Here is a 21,275-nt window from a genome sequence, read left to right on the forward strand (position 1 = left end):
CTTATCGTTGTTAGGTTGAGCATCAACATGAACATCACTATTCATATTATCATTAGGCTCATGTTCATCACCAGATTGTGTTTCAGCATCAGAGACAAAGACATCCTTTGGACTCTCAGGTGTAGAAGCAACAGGGTTGCTAGCGTGCAGGCTCCTATCATCTTTCTTCTTCTTTCTAGGATGACTAGGTGCATCAGTGCTAACTCCTTGAGAATCTTGTTCAATTCTCTTCGGATGACCCTCAGGATACAAAGGTTCCTGGGTCATTCTACCGCCTCTAGTGACGACTCTAAGAGAATTTTCATTCAACTCATTGAGCAAGTCATTCTGAGCTTTAAGTACTTGTTCTACCGGAGTAGTAACTATAGAGGCATGTTTACTCAGAAGTTTAAGATCATTGACATTTCTGTCCACACAAGTACTTAAATAACTTAGCATACGAGCATTCTTTTCCAATTGTCTGCTAACATAATCATTGAAACTCTGTTGTTTGGCAACAAAGTTATCAAATTCATCCATGCATAGGCTAGCAGGTTTATCAAAAGGAATATCACTCTCATCAAATCTACGCAGAGAATTTACTTCTACTACCTGTATTGGGTTATCGAGACCATGGATCTCTTCGATAGGTGGTAGATTTTTGACATCTTCAGATTTAATGCCTTTCTCTCGCATAGATTTCTTGGCTTCTTGCATATCTTTAGGACTGAGTAATAAAATACCTATTTTCTTCGGAGTTGTCTTAGGAGGTGGTTCAGGAATAGTCCAAGCATTCTCATTGCACAAGATGTGATTCAGTAGAATTTCAGCTTGTTCTACGGTTTGTTCCCTAAAAACACAACCAGCACAACTATCTAGGTGGTCTTTGGAAGCATCGGCAAGTCCATTATAGAAGATATCAAGTATTTCATTCTTCTCAAGAGGGCGATCAGGCAAAGCATTCAGTAGCTGGATGAGCCTCCCCCAAGCTTGTGGGAGACTCTCTTCTTTAGTTTGAGCAAAGTTGTATATTTCCTGCAAGGCAGCTTGCTTCTTATGGGCAGGGAAATATTTTTCAGAGAAGTAGTAGACCATATCCTGGGGCCTACGCACACAACCAGGAGCAAGAGAAGTGAACCAGGTCTTAGCATCATCCTTTAGCGAGAAAGGAAACAACTTGAGCATATAGTAGTGGCGGATCTTTTCCTCACTAGTGAATAGGGTGGCTATATCATGCAGTTTTGTATGATGGGCTACAACCGTTTCAGACTCATAACCGTGAAAAGGATCAGATTCGACCGGAGTGATTAACTCAGGGTCGACAGAGAATTCATAATCATTATCGGTCACAAAGATATGCGAAGTAGCAAACTTCGGGTCATATTTCATCCTAGCGTTCAGAGGTTTTTCTTTCCACTTGCGCAGAAGTCCTGAACTATCTGTCCCTCCATAACATAGCGCGTATCAGGCATAACAGGCAATTCAGGCATAGTAGGAGGTTCTACTTCAATAATATCAGCAGTTTCAGAAGTATCATCACATCTAGAAGCAGCTCTAGCAATATGTGCATCAAGGAATGCACCAAGTGGCAAAGCAGTATCAGGCATAGCAGGCATAGTATCAAGCATAGCATCATCAAGCATAGTATCAAGCATAGCATCATCAGGCTTAGTATCAAGCATAGCATCATCAGGCATAGTACCAAGCATAGCATCATAAGCATCATGGGCAGCAGAAGTAGCATCATCAAGCACAGGCGACATATCAAGATTTCTAGCAGGAGGCGAAGTCGCAAACTTACTCAAAACTAAAGGTGAATCAAGTGCAAAGCTATATGGCAGTTCCTTACCTCTCCTCGTAGTGGAAGTTAGGATTTTAGTTCTTGGATCTTTCGGATTCCTCATAGTGATCAGCAGACATCAATCCCAAGTGACTCGGAGAATATAGTTGTGCTTCCCCGGCAACGGCACCGGAAAAAGCCTTTGATGACCCACAAGCGTATGGGATCGCAGCAGTTTTCGAGGGTAGAGTATTCAACCCGAATTTGTTGGTTCACCAAGGAAGAAGCGAAAGAATATTTTCAAGTATTAGCAGCTGAGTTTGTCAGATTCAACCACACCTGAAAGATTAGTGTCTGCAAGCAAAGTATCAGTAGCAAAGTAGTACGATAACAACGGTGCCAGAAACGGTTTGTTGACGGCAGACTATTCCTAACTATTGTATCAACGGCGCCAGTAGGTTGCACGTGCACGAGTAACTATTTTCCCCAACAACATTGTCGGAAAAGATCTTGCAACAAGTAACAGCGAAGTAGCAAGTAACAGCAGTAGTGGCAGCAGCAGCAGAGTAACAGGAGTAGCAACAGTAGTAGCAAAGTGGCCCTATCCCTTTTGCTGCTAGGGACAAGCCTAGACAAAGTAACGTAGCAAGGACCAGTAGTAAAAGACTCATAGGCAGTGGATCGGTGATGGATGAGTATGACGGATGTGATTCTTCATGTAATGGCTATAACACGGAGAGATATGTAACTAGCTCCCATTCGTCAATCAAATGTAGGCATGTATTCCGTATGTAGTCATACGTGCTTAAGGAAAAGAACTTGCATGACATCTATTGTCCATCCCTCCCGTGGCAGCGGGGTCCTAATCGAAACTACGGGATATTAAGGTTCTCCTTTTAATAAAGAACCGGACCAACGCATTAACACGCGGTGGATACATGAACTCCTCATACTATGGTCATCTCCAGGAGTAGTTCCGGCTATTGTCACTCCGGGGTTGCCGGGTCATAGCACATAGTAGGTGACTACAACTTGCAAGATAGGATCTAAAACACACATATATTGGCGACAACATAATAGGTTCAGATCTGAAATCATGGCACTTGGGCCCTAGTGACAAGCATTAAGCATAGCCAAGTAGTAGCAACATCAATCTAGAACATAGTGGATACTACGGATCAATCCCCGTCAAGAACTAACTTGATTACATGATAGATCGCATCCAACTCATCACCGTCCAGCAAGCCTACGATGAGATTACTCACGAACGGTGAAGACCATCATGGAATTGTAGATGGAGAAAGATTGATGATGACAATGGCGACGATTTCCCCTCTCCGGATCCCGATACGGACTCTAGATCTGCGCTCCATATGAAGAACAGGATGTAGCGGCGCCTCCGTATCTCAAAACGCGATGAAACCTTCTCACTAATTTTTTCCGAGCGAGACGGAAGATATAGAGCTGAGTTTGGGGGCGGTGGAGCCACGTGGGCCCCACAAGCCCTCACGGCGTGGCCAGGGGAGGTGGCCGCGGCCTGTTGGCTTGTGGCCCACTGGTCCACCTCCTCCGGTGGATCTTTACGCAGGTATTTTTCTTTTATTCCATAAAAAATCTCCGTAAATTTTCAGGACGTTTCGAGAACTTTTATTTCTGCACAAAAATAACACCATGGCAATTCTGCTGAAAACAGCGTTAGTCGAGGTTAGTTCCATTCAAATCATGCAAGTTAGAGTCCAAAACAAGGGGAAAAGAGTTCAGAAAAGTAGATACGACGGAGACGTATCAGCATCCAAGGGGCCACAAGCCACCAGGGCATGACCAAGCCCTGGACCGCGCCTTGTTGGCTTGTGCCTCCCTTGTGCGGCCTCTCGTCCACTCCCGATGCTTGCACGTCTTCATATAGTCCAGAACAAAATCATATTAACATTTCGTGGCATTTGGACTTCGTTTGGTAGGGCAAACCTGCAAAGCAAAAAAACACACAGAAAATTGGATCTGGCACTGGGCACTGTTTCAATAGGTTAGTGCTAAAAAATATTATAAATTGGTATATAAATTCCCAAAAAGTATCCTGTAATGATAATATATCAGCATGGAACAATCAAAAATTATAGATACATTGGAGACGTATCAGCATGCCCAAGCTTAATTCCTACTCATCCTCGAGAAGGTAAATGATAAAAACAGAATTTTAGATGTGACATGCTATCCATAATGTAATCTCTTGTATGTATGATCTTTGAGAAATGATGAATTAACAAACAGCAACATGATATTATTTATTAAATATAAGCAACACAATTATTGATTTTCAAAGTATACGACCCTAAAAGAATGTTTACCCCCTATTCATCTTTATTGTATTAGCAAGGCATGACTCCGTCTTCACCACATAAATACAAATGTTAAGCAGCACGGTGTTCAAGTCAGGCAACTGGATCGTACTTTTTCAATATGCATCAACTTTTTATTGTTCACGCAATACATGAGCGTGAACCATTGGACATAACATATAGGTGGAATAGTATATGGTCGTAGATATCAAAAGGGGTAAAAAGTGGAGAAGATAATCTCACATCAACTAGGCGTAGCAACGAACTATGGAGATGCCCATTGATGGATGTCAATGCGAGGAGTAGGGATTTCCATGCAAATGATGCATTAGAGCTAAAAGTGTATGAAATCTCAACTAAAGCTAAGTGAGGTGTGCAGCCAACTTGCTTGCTCATGAAGACCTAGGGCGTTTGAGGAAGCCCGTCATTGGAATATACAAGCCAAGTTTATTATGATAAGTTAATTCCCACTAGCATATGGAGGTGACAGCATATGAGACTCTTGCTATGAAGATCATGGTGCCACTTTGAGGCACAAGTGTGGTAAAGGATAGTAGCATTCTATTTTTTCTTTCTTTCTTTTTGCCTCCACCATATATATATATATGTGTGTGTGTATATATATATATGTATATATATATATATATATATGTATGTATATATATATAACCTATGGTGGGCTCATTTGGCCTCCTCCGTTTTATTTATTTTTCGTCCGGAGTCTCATCCCGACTTGTGGGGGAATCATAGTCTCCATCATCCATTCCTCATTGGGACAATGCTCTAACAAGGATGATCATCACACTTTTTTTTACTTACAACTCAATATGGAGAACTGATAGGAATATATGACTCTCTGAGAATACCTCTGGCAGTGTACCAGGATGTGCAATGATCTAGCATGACATGTATCAAAAATATGATGGAAGGTGGCTTTGCCAGAAATACTATGTCACCTTTATATCATCATGCAAAGCAATATGACGATGAACGCACTAGTCATGTGAAGTGACGATGGAATTTGCATGGCAATATACGTCGGAATGGCTATGGAAATACCATAATAGGTAGGTATGGTGGCTGTTTTGAGGAAGATATAATGGGGCTTATGTGCAATAGAGCATATCATGACGCGGGTGTGGATGCACCGACGAAAGTTGCACCAATCCTCGAGGTGAGAATGGGCTATACAGGGTACCGAAGAGGCTAGAAAATATGAGAAGGTAAATATACGTATGTCCAAGGTGTCACATTAGTCATAAAGAACTGACATACTTATTGCGAAGTTTTATTAGTTTTATTAGTCATAAAGAACTAACACATCAAAGCACTACTCGCATGCCCCGAGGGAAGGGGTTGGTAGGAGTTAACCGCCCCCCGACTCGAGACAACACTAGGATTTTAACGAGCAATAAGAATGCTCACACATCATCACCATGTCTCTTTAATATTTAGATGAACAACAAGTTAACACCCCTTTAATCCCGACAATTATATGAATCAACAATTATGGACTTACACATTTTTCATATTACCATATCAATGTCATTAACTCACAATTTCTCTATGTGTACTACATGATGGTTTTGATTATCATTCACTTAATGCCTATTAGTTTTGGACTAGTCTTATGACCCATGCAAATTACCGTCACTATTAATTCAGATCTCAAAAAAATATAAGTGAAGAATGAGAGCAAATTATTTCTATAAAATCTACACGCCATCGTGCTCGAAAAGATATAAGTGATGTACTAGAGCAAGTGCCAAGCTCAAAAGATATAAGTGAAGCACTTAGAGTATTCTAACAAATCATAATGAAGGTGAGTCTATCTATAATAGGTGTGTCCAGCAAATGATTATTGTGACAAACTGAAATTAAAAGCAAACAAAACCAACCGACGCTCTAAGGAAAACACATATCATGTGATGTATAAAAATGTAGCTCCAAGTGACATACCGAAGGTTCGAGACGAAAGAGGGGACGCCTTCCGGGGCATCCCCAAGATTAGACAGTTGAGTCTTCCTAATAATAATACTTGGGGTGACTTGGGCATTCCCAATATTAGGCTCTTGCTCCTCCATATCCCATGGTCCATCGCGATCACACTCAAAACTTAAAAACTTCAATCACACAAAACTCAACAAAACTTCGTGAGATCCGTTAGTATAAGAAACATATTGCATACTTTAGGTACTATTATAAATTGATTCTTAATTTATAATTGCATAATAGGTACTGTATTCTAACTTATCCATGAGTTATACGCCCCCATATAATCCATAGCATCATCAAAACAAGCAAACTATGCAGGCAAAACAGAATCTGTTTGAAATAGAACAGTCTATAGCAATATGTAAAGATCCCATACTTCTGTAACTCTAAAAATTCTGAAAAATTAGAAAAACGTGGAGAATTTGTACAAAAATACTTTGCAAAAGTTTCAAGAATTTAGCACGTTCCAGCAGAGAATTAAAAATTCAGCGCTGGAGACAAAAGTTTTTGTTTTTGCACAACATCAATCATACTCATCAAATAAGTTATCCCAAAGGCTTTACTTGGCACAAACACTAAATAAAACATAAAAACATAATCATTACAGAAGCAATAATCATGTCAACACAAAATAAAAAAAATAAAAAGAAAAAATTAAGATAACTATTGGGTTGCCTCCCAACAAGCGCTATTGTTTCATGCCCCTAGCTAGGCATAATCCATAGTTTCAAGTGTTGTCATCTTTCACACTCAACCCATAAGTGGCTATCATGGATGATTCATCAGGTGGTTTAATTCTATTTCTAGGAAAGTGTACCATCCCTTTCTTTAATGGGAATTGGAACCTTATGTTTCCCTCCTTCTTGTCAATAATTGCACCTATAGTTCGTAATAATGACCTTCCAAGTATTATGAGACAAGAAGGATTGCAATTAATATCAAGAAGAATGAAATATAAGGGCACATAAATTTTTATTTGAAATAATAAGAACATCATTAATTATATCTAAATGTTTCTTGATGGTAGAATCTGCAAGATGCAAGTTTAGGGAACACGCTTCAATATTGGTGAGACCAAGCACATCACATAAAGTTTTTGGTATGATTGAAACACTAGCACCAAGATCACACAAAGTATTGCATTCATATTTATTTATCTTTATTTTGATAGTACCTTCCCACTCATCATGCAATTTTCTAGGAATATAAGCTTCAAGTTCAAGTTTCTCATCATAAGCTTTCATCATAGCTTCTACTATATGTTCGGTAAAACCTTTGTGTTGTTCATAAGCATTGGGTGAGCTAATAATGGATTACGGAAAGGAAATACATTCTACTATGGAGCATTTATCACAATTAAAGTACTTATAATCCAATATAGTGGGCACATCACTAGCTAAAGTTTTGACATCTCCAAACCCGCCTTTTTCAATTTTAGCATCAAAATCATCACCCTCCAAGCAAATGGGACGCTCCTCAACTATAGTTGTATTTTCTCGAGTCCCTTTATCATTTATATTTAGATATCTAAACAAAGATTCAATAGGAGAAATATCAATCATTTTAATATATTCATCATTATTCGCAATAGGGAAAGATTCCGGTTTAGGGGCCATCCTATTTACTAGTGTAGTTTGCTTGTCGGAAATTTTTCCTAGTAATTCTTCAGTGTGAGCAACTTATGATTGGAGATTAGATACTTCCTTATTGACTTCATCAAGTTGCTTTCTAATAGCATTTAGCAAAGTTGAATGTTCTTTAATTTCAGAATCAATGAATTTATTGTGCTCAAATTGTGAACTCATAAAAGTTATCATAGAATTTTCTATTTCGACCATCCTTTGGTAGTAAGAGATATTGTAGAACCTATCTTGAAACATGGTGATCGTGCAAGCAAAGTAACGAGCAAGGCAAGTAAACTAGCAAGTGATGAAGTAAACTAGGAACAAGAAAATGTAAATATTTTGGTATTTTTATTTTTTATGTGACAAACTAAATATAACATCAAATAAAAAGAAGAACAAGTGAATGAAAATTTGTGAGAAGCTACTTGATAGTTGGTGATGGTATTCCCCGGCAACGGCGCTAGAAATCCTTGCTGATGACTGTAATTTGCGTTGGTTTTTTTGTGAAGAGGAACGGGTTATCACAGCACAGTGCGGGTAAGTATTTCCCTCAGTTAACAAACCAAGGTTTATTGAACCAATAGGAATACCAATCCTCAACCGTCTTCAACGACTGCACACAAAGAAACAAACAACTTGTACCCAACACACACGCAAGAGGGTTGTCAATCCCCTTGATCTCGTTATTTGCAAGTAAATGAGGTGTGTGGTAAACTACTCACACATCATGGTGAACTACTCACACATCATGGTGAGGGCAGCAAGGTTGATGTAGAGGCCCTCCATGGTTGATCTCCCCTCTGCAGATCGTCCGAACCGAGGTTTATATGGCCTCCTATCAGAACAGAGACTTGCAGCGGCGGAAAATGTGTTTCGGGAGTGCTCTTAGGGTTTTCGGAATATTTATGAATTTATAGGCTAGAGAGGAACGTCAGGAGGCATCAAGAGGGTCCACAAGCCATCAGGGTGCGGCCGCGCCCTGGGTCATGCCTTGTTGGCTTGTGCCTCCCTCGTGCGACCTCTCATCCACTTCCGATGCTTGTAGGTGTTCATATAGTCCAGAAAAAAATCATATTAAAGTTTCGTGGCATTTGGACTTCGTTTGGTAGGTAAACCTGCAAAGCAAAAAACACGCAAAAAACAAGAACTGGCACTGGGCACTGGTTCAAGAGGTTAGTGCTCAAAAATATTATAAGTTGGTATATAAATGCCCAAAAAGTATCCTAGAATGACAATATATCAGCATGGACTAATAAATTTTTTAGATACGTTGGAGATGTATCACACACCTTCATGCCTAAATCAGCTGATGATAGGATGATTCGAGGACACTCCATCAATATGCCGCACCATTTGGACTCACACATTAGATTCAGAGTGATGGATTTGATAGTAGAGACTATCCGGAGGACTGCTGCTGATCAGAAAAGATCTTGTGCATGCTGTCGCCCCCAACTGTTGTCGATGCTGTAGATGTTGCCGCCTACTGTCGTTGTTGCTGCTATGTGGCCGAAGGTGCTGTTGCTAGTAGTTGCTGTAGCTCGCTGCCGCTGCTCGCCGTTTTGCTGCTAATTGCCTGTTGCGCATGCTTGTTGTGCCTGCCGCTGTAGACGATTGCTGCGATGCCTTGCGGCTAGCTAGTAGTTGTTAGCTGCTGCTTACTTGCCAGCCGCGATGCTGTTGTTGTTGTTTGTGCTACTTGCTGCTGCTATGCATGCCTTGCTGATGCTGGATGTTGTTGCCCGTTGCTGTGCTGTTGCTTACTTGATGCTAGTCGCCGTAGTATGCTAGTGCTAGTTGCCGCTTTGCTGCTGCTAGGTAGTTGCTAGTTGCTGTAGCTGTTGGTTGCTGTTCCTGCTAGCTTGCCGCCGTTGCTTGCTGTTGCTGTGTGCTGTTAGTTGCTATCTTCTAGATGTTGTTGTTGTCGCGGGTCGCCGTCGCCGAAGACCCGTATACCAACGTCAAATGTACGACCACCGCCGACAAGATCACCGTGTACGACTACCGACGCGAAGACCCGTGTACCACAACGCCAAGCGAACGACTACCGTCGACAAGATCGTGAGTACCACGACTTCCACGACGACCTATGTTTTCACCGCAATGAACCAAATCGCTCCATATGCACGCTTCGGAGGTATACCGATGGGACGTGTCGTGTACTGAATGCATATGATGTATGAGATGTACCGTATGTTTGCGCCATATGTTGCCCGTTGCACGTGTTCCTCTTTTGTTGTGCCCCCGACACATGGGAACCCGGTAACCGGGATCAGCCCATCCTTATTTAGCGTTCCCGCACACGCTTCCAGTTCGTTGGCACCGACATCTTGTTGAGTTATCGGGATAGGAACGTTGTCGTGGCTTCGTTTCCGTTCTGCCGCCATGGTTCCCTTTCGCTCGCCGTGGCGACACATGCTTCGTAGGCATTGGATCGGTGATGGATAATTATGCCGGATGACATTCATCATGTAACAGTAATAACATGGGGAGATATGTAACTAGCTCCAGTTCCTCAATGTAATGTAGGCATGCATTCCGTATATAGTCATACGTGCTTATGGAAAAGAACTTGCATGATATCTATTGTCCATCCCTCCCGTGGCAGCGGGGTCCTAATGGAAACTAAGGGATATTAAGGTCTCCTTTTAATAAAGAACCGGAACAAAGCATTAGCACTTAGTGAATACATGAACTCCTCATACTATGGTCATCTCCGGGAGTGGTACCGGCTATTGTCACTCCGGGGTTGCCGGGTCATAACACATAGTAGGTGACTACAACTTGCAAGATAGGATCAAGAACACACATATATTGATGAAAACATAATAGGTCCAGATCTAAAATCATGGCACTCGGGCCCTAGTGACAAGCATTAAGCATAGCAAAGTAGTAGCAACATCAATCTCAGAAAATAGTGGATACTAGGGATCAATCCCCATCCAAACTAACTCGATTACATGATAGGTCTCATTCAACCCATCACCGTCCAGCAAGCCTACGATGAGATTACTCACGAACGGTAAAGAGCATCATGGAATTGGCGATGAAGGAAGGTTGGTGATGACAACGGCGACGATTTCCCCTCTCCGGAGCCTAGAACGGACTCCAGATCTTCCCTCGAGAGGAAGAACAGGTGGTGGCGGCGCCTCCGTATCGTAAAACGTGATGAACTATTCTCTATGATTTTTTTCCGGGCGAGAGAGAATATATAGAGCTGCAATTGGAGGCGGCGGAGCTACGAGGGGCTCATAAGCCTGCCAGGCGCGGCCGGGGGGGGGGGGCTCCTGGCTCCAAGTCTCTAGGTGATTCTTGCGCCAGTATTTTTTATATATTCCACAAAAAATCCTCGTAAATTTCCAGGTCATTCCGAGAACTTTTATTTCTGTGCAAAAACAACACCATGGCAATTCTGCTGAAAACACTGTGTGTCCGGGTTAGTTCCATTCAAATCATGCAAATTAGAGTCCAAAACAAGGGCAAAAGAGTTTGGAAAAGTAGATACGATGGAGACGTATCAGCTAGCTCGGCGCAGCCAAAATGCGGACTACCCCAGAACCTCTGAAGTTTGGGATGGAAATGGCGAGCCAAGAAAAAACAAGAACAAATGCCGCCACCGTAATGGTGACGCCGATGACACAATAGTAAATGTTGGATTCTACAGTTCAAAACCTGGATAGCGGAAGAAACCCTTTAAAGGGAACAGGGACGGACCCACTCCATCGGATAAAATTATGGAACAACCCTGCCAGATCCATGGTACCGAAGACAAGCCCGCCACCCACACCAATGTAACTGTTGGGTGTTCAAACAAGCACGCAAGCTAGCCGTCGAGGAACACATCAAGGGCCCACAAAGTGAAGACGACGAGGACCCCACGACGTGAAAATTGGGGGCCAAAAGCAGTTACCTCCTGAGGTCAAAACCGTGAACATGATTTATATCACTCACATACCAAAAAAGAAGAGGAAACGAGCCCTTTGGGAGCTATATGTTGTAGAGCCCATAGCCCCAAATATAATCCATGGTTGGCATGCCCGATCACCTTGGATCACACGGATCATCCAACCAGTATCCGTCATGGCGGGTCGGATGCCCTTGTCCTAAATCCCATTGTAGATGGGTACCACCTCACTAGAGTCCTTATGGACGGAGGAAGTAGACTTAACCCAATTTACTCAGATATGATGAAAAAGATGGGCATACACCCATGAAAAATCAAACGAAGCAGCTGTAACATCCCGATGTTCATATTTTTTTAAAGTCTTCCAAAAATCAGGGCAAGAAAATTTCATTTTATTTATTACTTGCAAAAGATTAAATTATGTATTTATGATATGGATGATTTAATTTGAACTAATGCGAACCTCAATTTAAATTTGATTTACTCGTTTCTCTTAGTCGGATTGTATTTTCTTGTCTTTAACATATTAAATTGTGCGCATTTGTGTTTTGGAACTTATTTTGGTGTTTATTTGAGCCTTTATTCCCTTTTTGTTTATTTTTATTCTAGGATAATCTAATTAATTTTTTTCTATCCTCTCATAAAACCTTAGTCCACTAGACATGTTCATTGCAATTCCATACTGAGTCACGTACATGGCAACGAAGCATCTTCTTTTTTTTTCTTCTCTCTATCTATTATATGCTCACCCACCAAACCAAGGGAAGGACCAAAGACATCGTGGAGCAGCCAGCCGTTTGGCCCAGCTACCAAGACAATAGAGCGTGCATCTTCCACCTTCAGCGCACTCGTACACGAGAGGAACAACTGAAGCATTAGCGCCGCCGTCCGATTAGCTCCCCTTCAGTTGCTTGTTTCACTTCGACTTCAACATGGAATTTATTTCCCACATCAGCACGGCCTCATGCTGCTAATTAATCATCGGTTTCATCACCTTAGGCTGGTTGTAATGGGAAGTATCATGCATATGATACTAGTGTATGATACTACATCCGTAATGCGTAGTATCATGTGCTAGTATCATAGAACAGTTCATTTATTGCTATGCATGACACATAGTAGCACAACATTTAATATGATACGGTATCATAATATGATACTCAACCCTCTCTTTCTTCATTTAATTTCATGTCACATAATCAAATATGCCTAGTTGGCATGCGTGATACTACTTATGATACTCCCATTACGACCAGCCTTAGGATGGTTGTAACGGGGAGTATCATAGACTAGTATGATACTACACCTGTAATGCATAGTATCATATGTTAGTATCATAGAATAGGTAATTTATTGACATGCAAGACACAAAGTAGCACAACATTTAATATGATACGGTATCATGATATGATACTCAACTCTCTCTTTCTTCATTTAATTCTATACCACATCATGAAAGTTGTCTAGTTGGCATGCATGATACTAGCTATGATACTCGCATTACGATCAGCCTTAATCTCCCACGAGTAGACAGAGAGAAGATGAAGCGAACAGAGAGAAAACCTACAACCACGAACCTGCCTTTCCTTTAAATCGATTGTCTCAAAATCCGTGAGTATATGTATACCTGCACCCTGACCTCCTCTTTCATTCCCGTAGTAATTCTCCATTTTTCCTTTCTTCTCTCTCAGTTTATTTTTCTCTGAAAGTGCTGCTACTGTCCATGGACGTCGGTACTCGCTCTCGGTGACTCCGAGCATCTTTCATCCACTCCCTTGCGCCAGAAGATTCTTCTCCACGCCGCAGCTCCATTCAGAGAAGAAAGAACGTGATCCGTCAACCGCACGCAAAGAATTTCACATGTCCATAGACTGTTCGTCGAGTTCATCGCATTGTATCTTCATGCTCGGTGAACGAATATCCAATTCATTTTGCATACCTCCTAGGCACCACTCATATTATCTCCTAGACATCCCTATTCCAACTAATTTTGTTGTTGGCCGCGTCGATGCTATCCATTGCATGAATCGTAGGTCATGGTCATCATTTTTTTGTTTATCGTTTGGTTTTGATCCGAGTAGATGAAGCGCTTTGTGTGGCTGTAGCAAGCCCGTGGTGGAGGTAGATTACTTGTTTCGTTAATCGAGTCTTATTATATATTTTTGTCATAGTCGTTTTGGTATAATCCTTTGTGGTTGTAGATTGTTGAACCTTTTGTGAATTTGTTATTTGTAATATTCATAACATGTCATGGAAAAACTCATATTTACCTTGTAATTTTTAGTAGAATGTGAGTTACTAGATTTATTTGTAGGATTGTTTAAATTATTAGAAAACTATTTTACATGTTGACGCAAGTAGATATTATACTTTCGTATTGTTTATTGTGGTGTGTTAGACATGTGTATAGATTTTAATATAGTTTGATATGATTTCATCTAGGTATTTTTGTGCATAGTGTACTTGTATTGTATGTCCGTGTACTAGTTCTTGTGAATTCTTTTCATGTGTAGGAGTTTATTTTGTGTACCGGATTATCAATGTTCATACATGCTTGACGGGTGTTATTATTTTTGTGTCATTGTTAGGATAATCTTATCATTACTATTTTGGTAATGCTCGATACTTATTGTATGCGTGTGTACAAATTTTGGTGAATGTTTGCGATGCTTATACTTTCTTAGAATTTTCTAGGTATTGCTTGATTTATTTAATTATGCAATATTTCATGTTCTGATTATATTTTTTTGCATGAAGATACTTAGATGTGTTACATATATCATTGTCGAGAATGTCTATCACATGCATGTTGAATAGTTTTGATGTGATGCTATGTTCTATGTAAATGTTTATTTTAATTATGCGGCATCTAATTTTTTTGTATGCAAGGTGTAGATTTTATTGCTTGTTGATCGGTGATATTTTTCTTGTTTGATTCTGAAATAGATTATTTATCGCATGCTCATGACTTGTCTAGGAGTCGCTCCTAATTATTTATTGTTAGGAGTAACATATGATTTAGTAGATTTATTCGTACTCTCATTTCAGATTTGTCTAAATAGTTATATGTATTGGTTTGACACGATAATTTGTGGTACTCCGCACATTTCCTTTTCGTATTTCTTTTGAAGTATTACCATGTGTAGGATCTTCATGTTTAATCTAATTTTAGTTTAAATTGTATAGTTGTATAATATGTTTTGCTTGAATTATTAATTTGTATCTAGATTTTCTTTATATTCGCACTGTCTATATGCATGTTTACAACTTGCAATTGTAAGATATCTATTTTTACCAATTTTGGGGATGGTTAGATTTATGGTGAATTTCTCTAAGCTTTACGTGCTTTATTTAATTAGAATATTTCATGTTTTGACCATTTTCAGTTGCACGTCGATATCTTACATATGTTTATATATACATTGTCACACATGCATGTTACATAGCTATTGTATATATTTTAAGGCATGTCATGTTATAGGTGTTGATTGCTTAAATTAACTCTATTACCTAGTTTTACGAGTAGTGGTTATGAATTGGTATGTTTGAGCATAGTCATTGTTGTCGTGAATTGCTTGTTCTAGGCATGTGAGTAGTATTTAGATTATTTGTCACGTCATAGTTATGGTCACATTTTTATTTCCCTAAGTTGCGTGATATAACATGTTTGGTGTGATATTTTGGTAGAACCTTTTTGTGTGGTTGTTATTCATATTATAGATCTTTATTATCCAAGATTAAGTGGTTGGATACTTTTGTGTCATGGTTATATTTGTTTCCTTTATAGAGTTTATTCTTATGGCATAGAAGTTACATTATTACATCTTGGTAATTATTCAGTCTGTTCCAATTATGGTCTATGTGTTATAGTTGCCTAGCACTTGTTCCTTTCATATGTTAAATTTCGTATCATGCTAGTATGATGAGTGTACTTGTTGCTATCACTCATCGTACGCTTAGGACGAGTCATATGTCATGTTAGTAGGGTTGTTATTTGATCATATGTGTTGTTTAAATTGTTTATATTAGGTTTGGTTTGTGATATTGGAGATATATGGTTTAGTATTGTTGTAGGGCTAGATCTAGATTCAACTCAAATCATGTGTGTTGTGTGATGTTCATTGCTTAACCGGTATGGTTTGTAATGTTGGTTTGGTTATCTTGTGGAACACTTGCCTTTGATTTATTATATAGTTGATGTGAATGTTTGGATGCTATTGATCATTATAAATATTTGGATTACATCTAAATATTTATTCGTGATTATCTTTTCATGTTTGATTGTGTAGTTAAATGCATAGGATGATTCCTTTCCATGTGTGTTGATGTCGTTGTGATTGTTATGTAGTAGTTTTGTACATAGTTCGTCGAGATGTGTAGTGGGAACTACTCATGGTTAATACCATAGTTCATATGTAAACGTTAGTCTTGATCTCCAAGCCTTCCTTAGGAGTGTCAACCTAACCCTATCACTTTGTTGAATCCTATCTGTCACCTTCGCTATCATGATATCTCATTTTCGAATCTCCATCCGATCAATATATTGCTATTCATGCACCCTTAATTTCTGTTGGATATTATTGGGATTTTTTATTTCTTTGGTATTTATTATTTGTCTTTTGCTATTGTTACGACGAGTAGGGAGTGACGCTGTTGGACATGGACAGAAATAGGTTATTGAAGAAGAACTGAGCAACGAAGGCATGCCTCCTTCTTTGATCATACTTATCCTATGTTATGTAAATTGCATTGAGTTTTATGGTTACAATATGCATGTTGTTAATATTGTAGCTAGTGTGTCGATTGACACATTACCTTGATCTGCTTGTCTCCTATCTATTTGACACCTGAGTAGAAGTATATAGTATTCCGGTAGAGTAGAAATGCTTAACTATGCTTATTACCTATATGTGCTTTGTTGGATGACCTTTGAGTCATTGACACTTGAAACTTATAGTTGAGCTGGCGAGTTGGCCTCGTTGAACTTCTCTATCCTCTTCTACTGGTGAAACTTACCATCTGAATACTGGCGCGGGCGACAGCCGAATCAAGGATTGAAGGAGCGATTGGCTGCCCAAGGTGAAGGGAGCAATCAGTCGTCCGTCCCGCATGAGGCCTAATAAGTCTTGGATTTGAAGATTGTGTAAACTGTACAACCACATGCTATATGGGCACTGGTTTGGTCAAGTAAGCTAGTCAGCCTTAGGTGTCGACGTCGCCGTTCCACAGATGGGATAGCTACCTTGCGACGAATATCCTCGGCACAGATGGGGGACCGGTTTGAGGACGTACTCTCAGTTCTGCACGAGACCCGGTGGGGCATGTCACATCTTTGGGGGATCTAGTCTAAAGACCTCGTCACAATGTCCCTGCTGGTATACCAAATGGTGTACTATACCAGCGGCTACTGGTGGCATCAGGACGAGATTGTGTCGTGTGGGTAAAGTGTATAACCTCTACAGAGTGTAAACCTATTCGAGTAGCCGTGTCCACGGTCATGGACGACACATGAATCTTTCTTGACATACAGGACCTGTCTTGCTTATTCCCTCTTTGCCCCAATTAGTGGAACCTATGATGAGTGTGAGTTGATCGAGGATCCTCACTTTGATGAAAGTTACTCTGGATATAAACATGTTTTCATCAAAGTCTGATTTTATCAAAATGCTATTGTTTTCAAATAAAATTAGCTTTTATGCAAATGAGCCATATAGCCTTCCTTTGAAGCCACATGTAGCTATTAGGACCTTCTCCAAGGGAGGCATGTTGAGGCAATAGTTTTGTTGACAACAGATTTACATGAAGATGAAGGTGATAACTACGACTATTATGGCGATCCGTAGGAGTGAGGACACATGGACTACATCGACTGCGTCTGGCTGAGATGGAGTCATTACGCATTATACTTTCCATTGTTTTGTGATTGTAATAAATACCAGAGACATTTATCTATGTATGCCTTGTGGCAAGATTTATTAAACTTGTAACACTTTTACATGTGCAATGATATTGATACGTCTCAAACGTATCTATAATTTTTGATGGTTTCACATTGTTATCTTGCATATTTGGATGTTTTGTTTACCTTTAATATCTTTTTTGGTACTAACTTATTAATCCAGTGCCAAGTGCTAGTTCCTTTTTTTCTGTGTTTTTGACTCCTTTCATATCTGTTTTTGGAACGGAGCCAAACGGAATAAAATCCCCGAAATATTTTTTTCCAGAACGGAAGAAGATCGGGAGGCTTGAGGGCCAAGGCAGTGGGCTCTCAGGGAGCCCACAAGCCCTGTTGCCCCGGCCAGGGGGGAGACCGCGGCAACCAAGCTTGTGGCTCCCCTGGCGCTCCCCTGCTCTAGGTCTTTGGCCTATCAATTCCCTAAAAATCCAGAAAAAATCAGGGCATCCACGAAAGCACTTTTCTGCCGCCGCAAGCTTCCGTTTCTACGAGATCTCATCTGGAGACCCTTCCCGGTGCCCTGTCGGAGGGGACTTTGGAGTTGGAGGGCTTCTACATCAACATCGTCGCCTCTCCAATGACTCGTGAGTAGTCCACTTCATACCTATGGGTCCGTAGTTAGTAGCTAGATGTCTTCTTCTCTCTCTTGGATCTTCAATACAAAGTTCTCCATGATCTTCATGGAGATCTATCCGATGTAATCCTCTTTGGCGGTGTGTTTGTCGAGATCTGATGAATTGTGTGACTTTGTGGCCAACTAGATCTATGATTCTTGCAATGGGAGAAGTGCTTGGTTTTGGGTTCATACCATGTGGTGACCTTTCCCAGTGATAGAAGGGGCAGCATGGCACACATCATGTTGTTGCCATCAAGGATAACAAGATGGGCTTTTATCGTAGATATGAGATTGTCCATCTACATCATGTCATCTTGCTTAAGGCGTTACTCTGTTCTTTTGGACTTAATACACTAGATGCATGCTGGATAGCGGTCGACGTGTGGAGTAATAGTAGTAGATGCGGAAAGTATCGGTCTACTTGTTTTGGACGTGATGCCTATAGATATAATCATTGCCTTAGATAACGTCACGACTTTGCGCGGTTCTATCAATTGCTCGACAGTAATTCGTTCACCCACCGTCAACTTGCTTTCATGAGAGAAGCCACTAGTGAACACTACGGCCCCCGGGTCTATTCACAACTATCGTTTCCGCATTCACTTCTACTTTGCTTGTTTACATTTTGCTTTCAGTTCTCGCTTTGCAAACAATCTATAAGGGATTGACAACCCCTTGATAGCGTTGGGTGCAAGCTCTTTGTGTTTGTGCAGGTACTTGTGTCTTGACGAGATCTTCCATTAGTTCGATACCTTGGTTCTCAAAACTGAGGGAAATACTTACCGCCGCTGTGCTACATCACCCTTTCCCCTTCAAGGGAACACCAACGCAAGGCTCCAAGGCTGCGGGGAAATCCTTTGCATATTTGCCAAGGAAGTCCCTAAAGGCATAGCCGTAGCAGCAGGATTCCTAGCACCGTACCAGGGAGGGTCTGTTGTCGCAGTAGCAGAAGGATTTCTGGCGCCGTTGCCGGGGAGGATCAAGACAAGAATAGTCTCTCGTCAACGTGCTAATTTCTGGTGAGGGGAGGATATCCATCCAAGTAGGTGTCACAAACTCATCTCGTGCATTTACCTTTTTTGCCAGTTGCCTCTCGTTTTCCTCTCCCCCACTTCACATTTGCCGTTTTCATTTGCCTTTCTCCTTTGCCGTTTCCTTTTGCCTTTTTCCGTTTTCCTTTGCCGTTTTCTTTTGCCCTTTGCCATTTTCCTTTGCCGATTTTCTTGCTTGCTTGTGTGCTTGTTTGTTTATTGAAGTCATCATGGCTGAAAACACCAAACTTTGCAACTTCTCCAGTACCAATAATAATGATTTTATTAGTACTCCAATTGCTCCCGCCACTAGTGCGGAATCGTATGAAATCAACGCAGCTTTTATGAATCTTGTTATGAAAGAGCAATTCTCTGGGCTTACTAGTGAAGATGCCGCATCCCATCTCAATACCTTCATTGAGCTTTGCGATATGCAAAAGAAAATAGATGTGGATAATGACGTGATTAAGTTGAAGCTTTTTCCTTTCTTGTTGCGACATCGCACAAAAACTTGGTTTTCTTCTTTGCCTAAAAATAGTATCGATTCTTGGGATAAGTGCAAAGATGTTTACATATCCAAGTATTTTCCGCCGGCTAGGATTATCTCCTTACGTAACGATATCATGAATTTCAAGCAACTTGATCATGAACACGTTGCACAATCTTGGGAGAGGATGAAGTTTATGATTAGAAATTGTCCCGCTCCTGGCTTGAGTTTGTGGATGATTATACAAATCTTTTACGCTGGTTTGAATTTCATTTCTTGCAATATCTTGGACTCCACCTCAGGTGGAACGTTCATGGAAATCACGTTAGGAGACGCTACAAAACTCCTAGACAATATCATGACCAACTACTCTCAGTGGCACACTGAAAGGTCACCTGCTAGCTAAAAGGTACACGCTATAGAAGAAATTAACTCGCTTGGTGCTAAGATGGATGAGTTGATGAATTTGGTTGCTAGTAGAAACGCTCCTTTAGATCCTAATGACATGCCACTATCTTCCTTGATTGAGAGTAGCAACGCTGTTGGACGTAAACTTTGTTGGAAGGAACAATTTTGGCAACAACAATGCTTTTAGAGGAAACTATGTTCCTAGGCCTTTTCCTGGTAACTCCTCTAACAATTATGGCAATACCTACAGCAACACTTATGGAAATCACAACAAATCACCCTCTGATTTAGAGAGTAATATCAAAGAGTTCATCAACTCTCAAAAGATTTTCAAGCGTCCATAGAGGAAAAACTCCTCAAAATTGATGATTTGGCTAAGAGCGTTGATAGGATGTCTTGTGATATTGATGCTTTGAAAGTTAGATGTGCTCCTCCCAAGGTAAACTTGGATGAAACTCTAAAAGCTATGCGTGTCTCTATGAATGAGAGCAAAGAAAGAACCGCCCAAATTCGCGCTAGGCATGAATGGTTTAAAAGGGTGTGTTCTAGTGATGCAAATCACGAAGATCTTAAAGTGCTTGGTGTGACTCCTCTTGAATCTTTGTTTTCGCGTGTCAAACCTATTGATGAAGGGGCTGGATATGAATCCACTTTGGTTGAAAAACGCCCCAATGATTCGGAGCCCACCTATCTTGATGATAAAGGTGTGGAGAGTGGAGTAGAAGAAATCAAAATTTTGGTAGTAATGAAACTCCAACTTTGGATTTCAAGGAATTCAATTATGATAGTTGCTCCTTGTTTGCATGCATTTCCTTGATGCAATCCATTGCAAACTCTCCACATGCTTATAGCCAAAGCAAAGCCTTTACCGCTCATATCATAGATGCTATGATGAAATCTCTTGAAGAGAAGCTCGAATTAGAAGTCTCTATACCTAGAAAACTTCATGATGAGTGGGAACCTACTATCATAATCAAAATCAAAAACTATGAATGCAATGCTTTGTGTGATTTGGGTGCTAGTGTTTCCGCGATTCCAAAGTCTTTATGTGATATTCTTGGTTTTCATGAGATTGAAGAGTGTTCTCTTAATTTGCTTCTTGCGGATTCTACTATCAAGAAACCCATGGGAAGGATCGATGATGTTCTTATTGTGGCA

Source organism: Hordeum vulgare, chromosome 3H (genome assembly GCF_904849725.1).
Source record: "Hordeum vulgare subsp. vulgare chromosome 3H, MorexV3_pseudomolecules_assembly, whole genome shotgun sequence".
Taxonomy (NCBI): Eukaryota; Viridiplantae; Streptophyta; class Magnoliopsida; order Poales; family Poaceae; genus Hordeum; species Hordeum vulgare.